This window comes from Ictidomys tridecemlineatus, chromosome X, assembly GCF_052094955.1.
Source record: "Ictidomys tridecemlineatus isolate mIctTri1 chromosome X, mIctTri1.hap1, whole genome shotgun sequence".
In the NCBI taxonomy this organism is placed as follows: domain Eukaryota; kingdom Metazoa; phylum Chordata; class Mammalia; order Rodentia; family Sciuridae; genus Ictidomys; species Ictidomys tridecemlineatus.
This window is the reverse complement of record NC_135493.1, coordinates 112,736,930-112,750,789: the sequence shown is the minus strand read 5'-3', so window position 1 is coordinate 112,750,789 and position 13,860 is coordinate 112,736,930. Positions and strand designations below refer to the sequence as shown.

At 37.2% G+C, this 13,860-nt stretch overlaps 1 protein-coding gene across 3 annotated transcripts in view; it reads right to left on the bottom strand.

The window, feature by feature from the left end:
• Map3k15 (mitogen-activated protein kinase kinase kinase 15) overlaps nucleotides 1-13,860 on the bottom strand; it is a 113,298-nt gene that overhangs the window by 74,908 nt on the left and 24,530 nt on the right. The gene's annotated exons all lie outside the window — the stretch shown is intronic.

The following is a 13,860-nucleotide window of genomic DNA, read 5'->3' as shown; positions in this document are numbered from 1 at the left end:
GTAAGAAGTCAGATGAATTAACGGAGGTATCTAGGTAGTTTTGACATAATATAGACAGATATATTTTTTCCAAGAATGGGACATAGAATAAGAACTAAATTTTCTTCTAAATTAAAAACCAATTCATTAGCTACACAGAAAACTGTCTGAATATCATGATCTCAGATCAAACAGCCCACGTTAGAAAACTTACAATATGGAGGAATTAGTTTCAATGACATGAAATATATATTTAAGAAATTTTACTTTTGAATAAGATCTGCTTAGAGGAAGACATTTCTATCCTAATTTAAGACATAAATAATTGTATTGAAACCTCTTTCTTTTGGATGTTAGTGGGCTTCTACAGCCCTGTTATGACACATTTTGAATCCTAAAATATTTTGTTAAAAGAAATTACTGGTATTATTCCACTAAAACACATTTTTAGACCAGGTCAGCTAACTTCCTGTAAGGGCCAGATGATCAATATTTTGGCCTTTCATATCTCAGTGTCTTTTGCAACTCTTTCACTCTGCTGTTGTAGCACAAAAGCAGACTCAGACCATACACAAATACACAAGCGAGGCCATGTGTCCACAAAACTTTATATATGGACACAAATTCAAACTTCACGTCTTTACATGTCCTGAAATAATCTTCTTTTTTCATATTTCCCAACCATTTAAAAGGGTAAAAAAAATAAAAATGAAAAAGTAAAAATCTATTCTTAGCTCCCAACCCATACAAAAGCAGGTGATGGGTCAACATTTTAGACTAAACTTTCTTGTATTGCATTATCCCTGAAAAGAGGGTTTTCTGCGAATATTGAACCTGCTGCAAAGCAGCAGCTGGGTGACCATCCCTGTGGGTACCAGCTATTGGCATTAACCCCCTCAAAATACAAATGCCAGTGTTATAAATAGAAGGCTCAAGAATTAAGGTGTGTGGGGGTGATTGCTGAGGAAGGTGGCTCAGATCTACTTCTTCATCAGCAGGAACTGCCTGTACCAAAAGAACAAAGACCCTTCCCCTCCCTGCAACACTTTTGAATTCTCAAAGAGACTCAAACTAGCCAGCAAACTAGTAGGTTTTGGTAGGTTAGAGAAGTTTCTCCCTCATCCATGCCAGGAAAACCATGTTGCTAAATTACATGCCATTTATAAATTCAGAAGTGAAAATATTTTTCTTCTATCTGAAATTGGTTAAGTCCATGGTAAAAGCCCTCCTATTTCAGATTGAGAGGGAGGAAAGAAAGGGCTGTGTGGATCAGTGAGGTACAGAAGGTAAAATACCTTTGAAGAAACAATCCTAACTAAGCTGGGCTGGAGGTGTGAAAAGCTTCTCAAATTCTATCCCCCCCAAAAAAACCATAACTAGTAAAAATTCTTTTTAATAAAGACATTTAAAAATGTAAAGTCTCAGCTGGGTGCAGTGACACACAGCTCGGGAGGCTGAGGCAGGAGGATGGCAAGTTCAAAGATAGTCTCAGCAAAAACGGAGGCACTAAGCAACTCAGTGAGACCCTGTTTCTAAATAAAATACAAAATAGGGCTGGGGATGTGGCTCAGTGGTTGAGCTTAATCCCTGGTACCCCCTCCAAAAGATTAAGGCTGAAAAAGTGAAGATCAAAAAAAGACATTTCCAGATAAACAAAATCTGAGATAAATTTATGCTAGTAGATCTATCTTACAAAAATACTAAAGGAAGTTCTTTAGAATGGAAGAAATTGAGAGTAGTCAAAAAATTCTAATAAAAGTAGTTACGTAGGCAATTATAAAATGCAGTATGATCATAAATTTCTTTTCCTTTCTTCTCTTAACCAACTTAAAAATTAAATGTAGAAAAGGATGTATATAATCCATATTTTGGAGTTTATAACATATAGAGAGATGTAAGCTATTTGACAATAACAATAAAAAGCATAGCACACAAGTGGGAATAAAATTGCTTTGGAATAAGGAAATGACACCAAATGGTAATTCAAATCCACAAGAACAAATGAAAAAAACAAAAAATGGTAAATAAAAAATAGATACCACACATATACTCTTACTCTCCTTCTCTCTCTCTCTCCTAATTCTCTTTCCTTTTCTTAGTTTCATTAAAATACATAATTGTGCGGCTGGAGTTGTAGCTCAATGGTAGAGCGATCGCATAGCACATGTGAGGCCCTAGGTTCGATTCTCAGCACCACATAAAATAAATAAATAAAATAAAAGATTTTTTGTGGTGGTGGGGGGCCTGGGGTTGTGGCTCAGTGGTAGAGCTCGCCTAGCATGCGCAGGGCCCTGGGTTTGATCCTCAGCACCACATAAAAATAAATGAATGGAATGGAGGTGTTGTGTCCAACTACAAATAAAAATATATATGTATTTTTTTAAAGATATATTTTTTTAAAAGACATAATTGTGGGCTGGGGATATAGCTCAGTTGACAAGAGTGTTTGCCTCACAAGCACAAGGCTCTGGGTTCAATCCCCAGCACAACACACACACAAAAGAATTATAACAAAAGTATTCATAAACATTACAAATAAATAATCATAAGCCTCTGTATGGTAGATAGGTACATTGAAAGTGAACGATCAAATCTATTTGTAAAGAATTATTATATCTTCAACTGTTTCCAAAACAAATGTTTCTACTGAAATCTTGTTTACATTATTCCTTTAGCAAACCTAGTCTTCCCAAACAGCACAAGAATAAACTTTGTCCCAGTCCTGCTCAAACCCTAAATAATGAGGTGTGAAAAATAGGATTTTGACAGCTATAAGATATGTGCTGTGACAAGTTGTTGTTCAAGGAGGCAGAGCAGCAGCAGCAGAGACCCTGCAGTTAGGATAGGAGGTGATCTTTGGAGCCAATTTTTAGCCATAGTTAGAGAAAAATGAGAAGAAAGAGAGGAAATGCATGAACTCTGAAACCAGCTGAGAGTTTAATAAACAGGACTGAGGAGACAGCAGGAATCTAGAGACTTGGGAAGGTAAAAATACTTCCTTTGAAAAAATCTTTCAGAAACTGTATTAAAGTTTAAGAAATCTGACAGAAAGAAATTGGAACTAATGACTACATTTTAAAAAGCAATTCATAAACTTCCAAATGAAAGCACAGGCTTTTGAGTGCAAGTACTTTTATTCTTAAAAAGAGGAAGAATGGGCCCAAACATCTCCAAATGATGGACCACATTCAAACTTTTGTTGGTGGAGAGACCAGAAACTTAAAAGAAAAACAATGATTAACATAATACATGTTCAATAGTGAACGAGGATCAGCTATTTTTAATTGTTACATTTTTAAATGAAAATATCTCAAGAATCCAGCTCATTAAAACAAATTTAACAAAGGCAGCTTAGTTTCCTACATAAAGAAGCATTAGAACCAGTGTTCTAGCCACATTAATATGTAAACTCTTATTCTAAACACTCTCCAAATATTTCTAAAAGGATGATTCTCATATAGTAAGTGAGGTCAGAGAGCAGAGTAAAAACCACTGATCTCTGACACTGTGGGGGTAGAAAGTGGAAGATACTGTAAAGTTTTGAGTTCCTAATCTAGCAATTGCAATTTCCCAGAACTAATACCATCTATAAATATCACTACCATGAACAAACCATCCTATATCATCACTAAAAAAAAGCTTAATTACATAGTCTTAAACGTTATGATATTAACTATATACACTTAACCATTCTCCTATTGCTTTACTTTCAGTTTGATTTGAAATTTTCCTTCTAAGTACCACTAAGATGAACATCTTTGCATATAGCATCTTTGTACCATGGTGTTTTCCTAAAGATAGCTTCCCAGGAGTGAAATTACTAAAACAAGTATAAAGTTCTTGATGTGTGTGGCTTAGGTGTCATAAAAGATGAAGCAATTTATTTACACTCCCACCAGCAATTTCATCACCCTCTAAACAGAACTGAGCAGTGTTTTGTTTTTTCACATATGTTAGATTAGGTGAACAAGAAAGACCCTATTAGCATTGAAATAAGAAGTCAGTCTCATCCCAACTCAAAGGATTCAGGGGGCCAAGGATTAAATCCTAGTACCACTCCAACCTAGATGTACTTATCTATCTCAACATAGTCTTCCTGTAATCCTTTGTATTTAAGCATATTCAAACATATTCTCAAAAGTAATGCATAGGCTCCTCCAGAATGAAAAAGGGATCCCACGTTCCCAAAAGGCTAAGCACTGCCTCTCAGGACTCTTTGCAGAGGCATCATATGGAACATCCCAGCTGTAGCCAAAAAATGTCAATGTTCCTTCATTGGATACACAAATAAAGCTTTCTAGTAATTCAGCATATTTCTCATCCACAAATAGCTGCCTGGATTATCCAGGACAGCTCAGGAGACCAGAGTATGTTGGAACCTCCTCTTGTCCATCAGGTTCTATCATGGCCACTAACCAAGGAGGCCAAGATGGAAACACAAACCAAGGGACCTAGTTAGAGCAGCACTTTTTTATTTTTTTATTTTTATTTTTTTATTTATGGCTAGTTGCTGGTGGCATAGCTGGTTAATAGCAGCACAGGGTTTATAAATTAATTCTTTGGAGAAAATATGATAGGTTAGAGTTTATTCCTGATGAACTTCATAATGAGACTTTCAGGTTGACCTTTCAGAGAACATTTTTTTATACTGATACAAACATTTAATCAGTCAACACATGGCCTCATCAGAAGAGAGGGGAAAGCATTAATGGCAGATGGACAGTGGTTTAATATCAGCCAAGATGAACTAAGTTCTGAGCACTTGCAGAAGAATGCACATCTTGCCTGCTGGCAGGATGTGGTTCTTTGGATCTTGTAATGCAAATAAGTCACAAATCTTTAATGAAGACCAAAACTGAAAAAGCCCAGAAGATTCTGTCTAAGAAAATTTAGCAAGCTAAGGAACAAATATGGGGCAATACTTTTCACACACAAAAAAATTAAGTTTCATAAACATATCTTTGTCTAGCCAGTTAGGAGAGAAGTTTAAAAATCAGCACATATGGCCAGGCATAGTGGGGCATGCTTGTAATCTCAGCAGCTTGGGAGGCTGAGGCAGGAGGATTGCGAGTTCAAAGCCAGCCTCAGCAACAACGAAGTGCTAAGCAACTCAATGAAACCCTGTCTCTAAATAAAACACAAAATAGGGCTGGGATGTGGCTTACTGGTTGAGTGTCCCCGAGTTCGATCCCCAGTACCCCCAGTACCCCCTCCAAAAAAAATCAGCACATATGCATGTCCAGAAAAATGTAGGTTGGTTTTTGTTTTTCATGATCAATGCAAAGAACATTCCACATTGTTACCTTTCCATATTTATCTGGTCATAGGAGGAATAAATATACAGAAGCTGTATAATGATTTCAATAGCAAAATCAGGCTACTGTACCACTTAAAAGTAAATGAAAATATCCCTGCTGTAAACCATGGAGTGCTAACTGACCTATTGCAATAGTTGATCCACTTTGTTCAAACAACTGAATGATTCTCATAACATGACAATTATTTCAAAGCTGGCACAAATCTCAGAAAGCACCCTATTGTCTCATTTTTTTTAGTTTTTAGTTGTTGGATGTTTATTTAATTAATTTATTTATATGAGGTGCTAAGAATCAAACCCAGTGCCTCACACATGCTAGGCAAACACTCTACCACTGAGCCACAACTCCAGCCCCATTGTCTCATTTTATAGAGGAGGAATCTGAGACCCAAGAATGTTAAGCAACTGGCACACAGATGACTTACAGAGCTGGACAAATCTCAGGCCTTTCCTCTCCCTTCCTAGGACTCTTGTCACTTCAACTTAATTCTGAAATGCCCTTAAATAAATTAAGCTACACAAAATTTGCAACACAAATATATGAGGGAATAGTGAATTTTAAGATATGTGAATTATATCTTAATTTAAAGAAAACAAATGGGTGTCCTGAATTCCAAGGACTTGTTCAGTTAGTTGGTAGGCAGAATTTAATATCAATAACGTGGTTCTGACATTGGTCCTGTGACATCTGATGTTACCCCTGTGATATTCAAGACGTACAGTGCAAAGTTTTATATTTCACACCTCTAGAGTACTTCAATTTAAGAGAACAAACAGAAGCGAAAACATAGCCACGCAGGAAAAAACGAAAAGACTGTAATAGGGAATTTAAGATGAGGTAGAAATGATAGAAAATAGCCACACAAGCTAAATAAATACTCAAAGAGCAGAGATTTTTACATGATTCATATTCTGTGGATAAAATAAAATTCTTCCTTTCCATCTCTGTGGGATGAAGCCTTCCCGTTTGAAATGGAGTCTTTAATAATAAAAGTGGTAGAAAACTTAATTTTCAACTCAGAAAACCCAAAAGACATAGAAAGAAGAAATTTAATTGACTTTTTACCAAACTGTCCCTAAACACTCTATATGTTTAATAATTTTGGAGCCCAGTTCATAGAAAACTTTAGACTTGTGGAAAGCAAGAAAGAAAGAACAGGAGAAATTCTGTTACCCCCTAACCATGTTCACAAGCCAGGAGGAAGACTTCAGTATTGAACACAATGCCCTCAGTATTGCCAATGTGTGTTTCTCAAAGAATTTCCAATTTATTGGGATTATAAAGATAACCATTTTAATGGGAACAAGTTTCTCTTAAATCTCACCAATTTTCCAGAAAAAGAAAATCACCTAGTCCAGAGGTCAGGAACCAGATTAGTTTTTTAATAACATGGTTTTTAATAAAGTACTTTTTAATAATGTGATCCAAGCTTGGAAACATTGCTTTAAAAAAAAAAAACTGTGAACTCTGGCTTCAGGACATGACAAATGAAAATGTGATCTAGTATACTTCTAACAATTCCAACTGTAAGTATTGGGTGGAACACCTCATTTTCTCTCAGTAAGTCTCCTGGGGACAGGGAATGCGCGTGTCCCCATGTTTCCTCTCTGGCAAGATTAGGCAGTTTTCAGGTAATTACCAACCAATTCAACAGGAAAATATTATTCCTGTGCCTATCAGCCTTGAAGATCTATTTTTTTAGTCCTGGGGTATATATGATTTATATATTCTCCATATGAAATTATTATGTGTGATAGATACTCAGGTGTGCTACCAAGACCCCCTTTCAGGGAAGGATATATTGCCCTAGCTACTGGAAGTTCTTTAACCCGCAGTCCCTACTGTCAGCCCCTTCTGGAACTGCCTTAGTTGCAGAAAGCACCTTATCCAAGGTTACACTCTTTTTGATGATGGATGGATGCAGGGGTATAAAACCCTGGCCATCTCATCCTCACACAGGACAGCTCAGAAAGGCCAGTCAAGCTTGACTTCCTTTAGGGGTTTGCCAAGGCTGTCATTGGTCTTGCATCACAGCTCCATTTCTCCCTCTGCCCAGTGCTGTTTCATTCCCTCCCCTTGCCCAGTGTCAATCCCAAAGGCACTCCTTAATGAACCTCCTGGACCTTAAATTCAATCTCAGACTCTGCTTCAGGGGAAATCAATCTGTGAAATATGCTACAAATTCAAAACTGGTTATTCTTGCAAAGGAAAGTGAAAACAAAGGAAGTTACAGAATACCTATGAACTATGTACACTAGTGGCAAACCATCAGGAAGTTCCAAGGTTTAACCAATAAAGTAGCCTCATGGTTGGCTGCATTTTCATTCTTTTGCTTTCATGAAGGTGCAACCTTGATCTGTCATTGTATAAACAAGTTTTCTGAATTGTTGAAATGCTAAGATTGACTACCTTTGTTATGTCTGAAGCAACAGCATAAAAATAGAAATGGATAAAAATACAGGAAAAGCAAAAAGTCATTTTTGTAAAGCTCTGGCTGAAAACTGAATTACATTTCAACTCAATCAAATATTGAATTATGAATTAAAATGTGATGAGTATTCACAAGATTTTTGTAACACTTTTTAATCCTGAAAAGAAAATTTAAAAAACAGTTCCATTTACAAGAGCATCCAAAAGGAAAAAATATCCAGGAATAAGTTTAAGTCAAGGAGGTGAAGACTTGTTTGCTGAAAATTATAAAAATTGTTGACAGAAATTACGGAAGATCTAAATAAATGGAAAGACAGTCCATATTCATAAATTGTAAGACTTAATATTGTTATCAATAAGCAATCTACAGATACAATGCGATCCCTGTCAACGGTGAGGGTTTTTATTATTGCTGTTGCAGAAATGGAAAAGCCAATTCTTAAATTCATATGGAATTGCAGGGAGCCAAAATGTCCCAAGAAAGGATGAAAAAGAAAAAGTTGGAGGACTCAGACTTCCCAATTTAAAAAATTACTTCAAAGCAACAGTAATCAAAACCGTGTGCCTTGTATATAAGGTTAGACATACATATCAATGGAACAGGACTGAAAATCCAGAAATAAACCTTACATATAGGTTTAGTTGATTTCAGCAAGGGTGCCAAGACAATTCAATAGGGAAAAAGATAGCCCTCTCAAAAAAAAAAAATGGTGGTGGGACAACTGAATATCCACACGCAAAAGAATGAACTTGGATACCTATCTCATACCAAATATAAAAATGAATTCAAAATGGATCTGAGACCTAAATGGAGGTTTAACAGTTTTTTAAAAAATATAGGAGTAATATTTCTTGACCTTGAGTTGAGCTAAAAGTTCTTAGATACAAAAAGGGCCTGATCCATAAAAGTAATAACTGATAACTGAATTGAGTAACTGAAGCCTCTGATAAAAAATCTTGCTTCCAGAACTCTTTCAACTCTACAGTGAGTACACAACCAATTAAAATGGGGAAAATATATGAGTAGACATTTCACCAAAGATGATCATGAATGACTAATAAGAATATTAAAAGATGCTCAACATCACTAGTCACTAGGGAAATGCAAATTAAAACTACACTAAGATATCACTTCATACTCACTAGAATGGCTATCATAAAAAGATGGACACAACCAAGTATTGATGATGATGTAAAGAAACTGGACCTCTCAGTGCTGGTGGAAATTTAGAATGGAACAGTTCCTTTGGAATCATTTTGGCAGTTTCTTAAGAAGTAAACATGTATAGACCATATGATCCAACAATTCCATTCTTAAGTATATACCCAAGAGGAATGAATATGTGTACGTCTTTATGTACACATATGTTCAGAGCAGCATTATTCATAGTATCCCCAAAGTGGAAACAACCCAAAAGCCCATCACTGGGGAGAGGACCAGTAAAATGTGGACTATCCATACAGTAGAATGTCATTTAGCAATAAAAAGGATAAAACTACTGATATACACTACATCATAGAAAAACTTCAAAAACATGCTAATTGAAAGAAACCTCATATGGTATGGTTCCATTCACCTGAAAAGCCCAAAAAGGTAAATCTATAAGACATAAAACAGATTAGAAGTTGTTTGGGTTTGGAGGTAGGAACAGGCATGGTCTGTAAAAAGGTATTTGAGGAGGTAATGGAAACGCTCCAAAACCAGATTATTAAAAGTCATTGGGGCTGGGGATGTGGCTCAAGCGGTAGCGCGCTTGCCTGGCATGTGTGCGGCCCGGGTTCGATCCTCAGCACCACATACAAACAAAGATGTTGTGTCCGCCGAAAACTAAAAAATAAATATTAAAATTCTCTCTCTCTCAAAAAAAAAAGAGGCATGAAAAACTTTAATAAATTAATCAATAAATAAATGTCATTGAATTAGGACGGGGGCTTTAGTTCAGTGGCAGAGCACTTGCCTAGCACTTGTAAGGCCCTGGGTTTAATTCTTAGCACTATATAAAAATAAACACATAAAATAAAGACATGTTGTCCATCTACAACTACAAAAAAAGTTTATGTAAAAATTTAAAAAGTTCAGCTGGGGATGTGGCTCAAGTGGTAGCGCGCTCACCTGGCATGCATGCGGCCCAGGGTTCGATCCTCAGCACCACATACCAACAAAGATGTTGTGTCCACCAAGAACTAAAATATATATATTAAAAAATTCTCACTCTCTCTCTCTCACTCTTTCTTTAAAAGAATTTTTTTAAAAGTCATTGAATTATGTGTGTTTAAAACAGGTGAATTTGTAGGTATGCAAGTTATACCTAAGTAAAGCAGTTTTTTGGTACCAGGGATTGAACTCAAGGGCACTCAGCCACTGAGCCACATCCCCAGCCTTATTTTGTAAAGTTATTGTTGTATTTTTTTTTTAATGTGGTGCTGGGGAACAAACCCAGTGCCTCATGCATGTTAGGCAAGTGCTCTACCACTGAGTCACATCCCAGTCCTTGTGTTTTATTAAGAGACAGGGTCTCACTAAGTTGCTTAGTGGCCTGCTTTTGCTGAGACTGGCTTTGAACTGCCTCAGCCACCTGAGCTGCTGGGATTATAGGCGTGCGCCACCATGCCTGGCTGTAAAGCAGTTTTTTTAAAAAAAATATTTATTTAGTTGAAGATGAGCACAAAGTATCTTTATTTATTTTTATGTGGTTCTGAGGATTGAACCCAGTGCCTTACACATGGGAGGCAAGCACTTTACCACTGAGCTACAGCCTCAGCCCCAAGCAGTTTTTTTAAAAAAACAAAACCTGGTACATAAGAATATGAGCATCATTTGAAAAAGAGGTGAGCACAAAAGGTGATGTCATGTTTCCAAAGAGCAAAGGCACACAGAATGGCTATGGGCAGCCCAGCCTGAAGCCCTGAGATCAGCTTCCCAGCCTTTCCATCTCTGCTAAGCAACTACTTCTAGAAACGGAAATGAATGTGCCCAACCTTCTGCCAAATAAAGGTGTATTCAATGTGGCATCAGGCACATAACTCCCTAAAGACAGATCTCAAAGCACCTTGGTTTTCATATATTCACAATCACACAAATATCTGGCTACATGTTCAGGCAGTAGCATGTAAGCTGTACCCCTGACTGAAAGAACTTTAAAGTTCACTCTGGCTACATTATATCTATGTGTGTTTTACCAAAATCTTTCCAAAATGATCACCAATGATTTTATCAGATTGTCTCCAGAAACGTCTGGAGTCATAAAGGCTCCCTGATTCCAGTGTTATCCCAATCCACATGCAAGAGACAACTAAGCAAACTCTCCTTAAAAGTCACCCAATTTACTTTGACATTCTGTTTTAATGTTTAATCGCCATTAACTGCAAGCTGTTCATTCTGCTGATCCAAACCATTTTTCTATTTGCCCTATTTCCACTCCATCTGGAGCGGAAAAAATAACTGTCTCCTTACTTTCAGAAAGAGGATAACATTTAAGGATAACCATTAATGGTATCTTCCAAGGTTTACATCCCTTCAGCATTTACTCTTTGGTACTATTTTCTAGCCTTCAAGTTATCTCAGGTCCCTTTCAAAATTCTTCTGAAGAGTGGTTACCAGCACTCAGGAAGGGTGTGAAAAAGGAGGAATGGAGCTTTAGAGGAAGAGTAGAAAGTATAGAGATGCAGCAGGATAGAAAGAATAACTTCCAATGTTCTATAGCACAGTAGGTAACTATAGTTGACAATTATTAATTGAATATTTCAAAATAGGTAGTACAGAGGATTTTGAATGTTCCCAACACAAAGAAATGATGCTTGAGGTTATGAACATGCCAATTACCCTGATCTGTTCATACATATTGTATACATGTATTGAAATGTCACACTGTACCCATAAAAGCATACAATTACTATGTGCCAATTAAAAATATTTAAAAAAATTTTTTTAGCTGTAGACATCTATTTATTTTATGTGGTGGTGATGATCAAATCCAGTGCATCTCACGTGTGCTAGGCAAATACTCTACACCACTGAGCTACAACCCCATCCCCCCAATTAAAAATATTTTTAAAAAATAAAAATAAGGGCTGGGGATGTGGCTCAAGCGGTAACGCGCTCGCCTGGCATGCGTGCGGCCCGGGTTCGATCCTCAGCACCACATACCAACAAAGATGTTGTGTCCGCCGAGAACTAAACAATAAATGTTAAAAATTCTCTCTCTCTCCCCCTCTCTCTCTCTCTCTCTTTCCCCCTCACTCTCTCTTTAAAAAATAAATAAATAAATAAATAAATAAAAATAAAAATAAAATAAAATTCTTTTGAATGCTGTAATTTTTCACACCTTCCAAGCATGATAACCAATATTGGGCACTGAATTCTAATGAAATTTAGAGACGTTAGTTGTCAAATCCTGTAGAATAAATTAATTCCTAACAAACAATCAAAACACCTAGGAAGAATGGTGCCAAAGTGTGCTTAGAATTACTATTAATATTAAAGGAATTCCTGGGTATTTCAGAAGGGAGTATTTGCCAGAAGGAGAATACATAGTGGAATTATAACTGAATTCACTACATAGTATTCTAACACTAGAATTATAACACTACTTAACATTTATTATAACACTAAGTCTTTAATATTTCAAAGTGCAGGCCAGCCATGGTGGCGGACACCTATAATCCCAGTGACTCAGGAGGCTGATGCAGGAGGATTGTGAGTTCAAAGCCAGCATCATCAATTTAGCAAGGCCCTAAGCAACTCAGCAAGACCCTCTCTAAACAAAATACAAAAAAGGGCTGGGGATGTGGCTCAGTGTTTAAGCACTTCTGGGTTCAATACTCAGTACAAAAGAAAATCCAGATAGATAGAAGTATATATATACACCCAACAGTAAGAAATGAAAAAAGATAGCTTCTTGCCTTCATGTACCTCATTTTGTTTTAAGGAATAGTGTTTCATAGGCATTTCTTGCATTAAATCCAAGTTACAACTTTTTGCTTGTGCAATAAATATGGAACCACAGATGTTGAATACTGGAAGGCATCCACAAACAAAAGGACAGAGGTCAACATTTCTCATTTTACTGATATGACCCAGACAAGGGTAGAACAACTGCCCAATGTGACTTAAGAGACGGATGCGACTCCAACTACACCTCCTGGGCCTCAAGCCCAATCTCCTTTGATTGTTCCCCCATTTCTCCATGAAGGAGGTAAAATGAAAAATCAAGATCTGGAAAGAATAGGACAGACTCCCATAAATGGAAAAACATCAGTACGTCAATGGGACAAAACAAAATGACACATTGTCCTGTTCTTTTCCAAGAGGAACTTGAAACCAGAACCTCTTGCCTTATTTTACAAACCAGCTTATAAATCCACATTCCAATGCTAATTGAACTACCTCACTTGCTTTGTTTCTAGAATTTCATCCTCTGGTGGGGAAGGAGGGTCCAAGTTTCCCCCTTAGGTGGGTATTTTTGTTAGGTGGAGTACTGGGGAGCCCCCCCTCCCCTGCTAGGGGCCTTTTGTGAGGGGTAAAGTCATGCAAAGCTCCTACTCCCCTGCAGAGGGCAACCTGGGGAGAGCTTCGCCTCCTGTGTCCTTTTCTTGGGTCACTCTAGGAACTCCAACTAGAATAGGAAAAGTACTGAGAGACCCTTCCCTTGTAGAAGTGCTAGTAAGAGGGATGTTGAGATCCAAAGGAAGGGGACCAAGGCCCTGTCTAGTGTCTAGGTCATGGATTCTCAAATTACACCACCACAGATCTAGGGGAATAGGAAGCTTGGGGTACATACAATGGTATAGGATAACCCTGGCACAATTTCTGAGGACATGATCTTATTCAAATATTTTTTTAGGATGGTAGTTTCTAGTTTCATTATACTATCTAAACCAACATGGCAATAAGACTAGGTAATCACAAGAACTTATAAGCTGAATCAGGAAACTTCAGTACATAATAAAGGAATAGGAAGGAGCAGAAGGAAGTAGAATTTCATCCCACTTCTTTTCAGCTTATAGCAGGGAAATTCAGGCTTGATCCCCTTGTTAACTGGGGTATAAGTTCATGTTCCTTCATCATCAGGGCGACTTTGGTGAGGAAGTATGGGAGGTATTGACTCCAGTAAAAAGACTCTTGGTGGTCCAT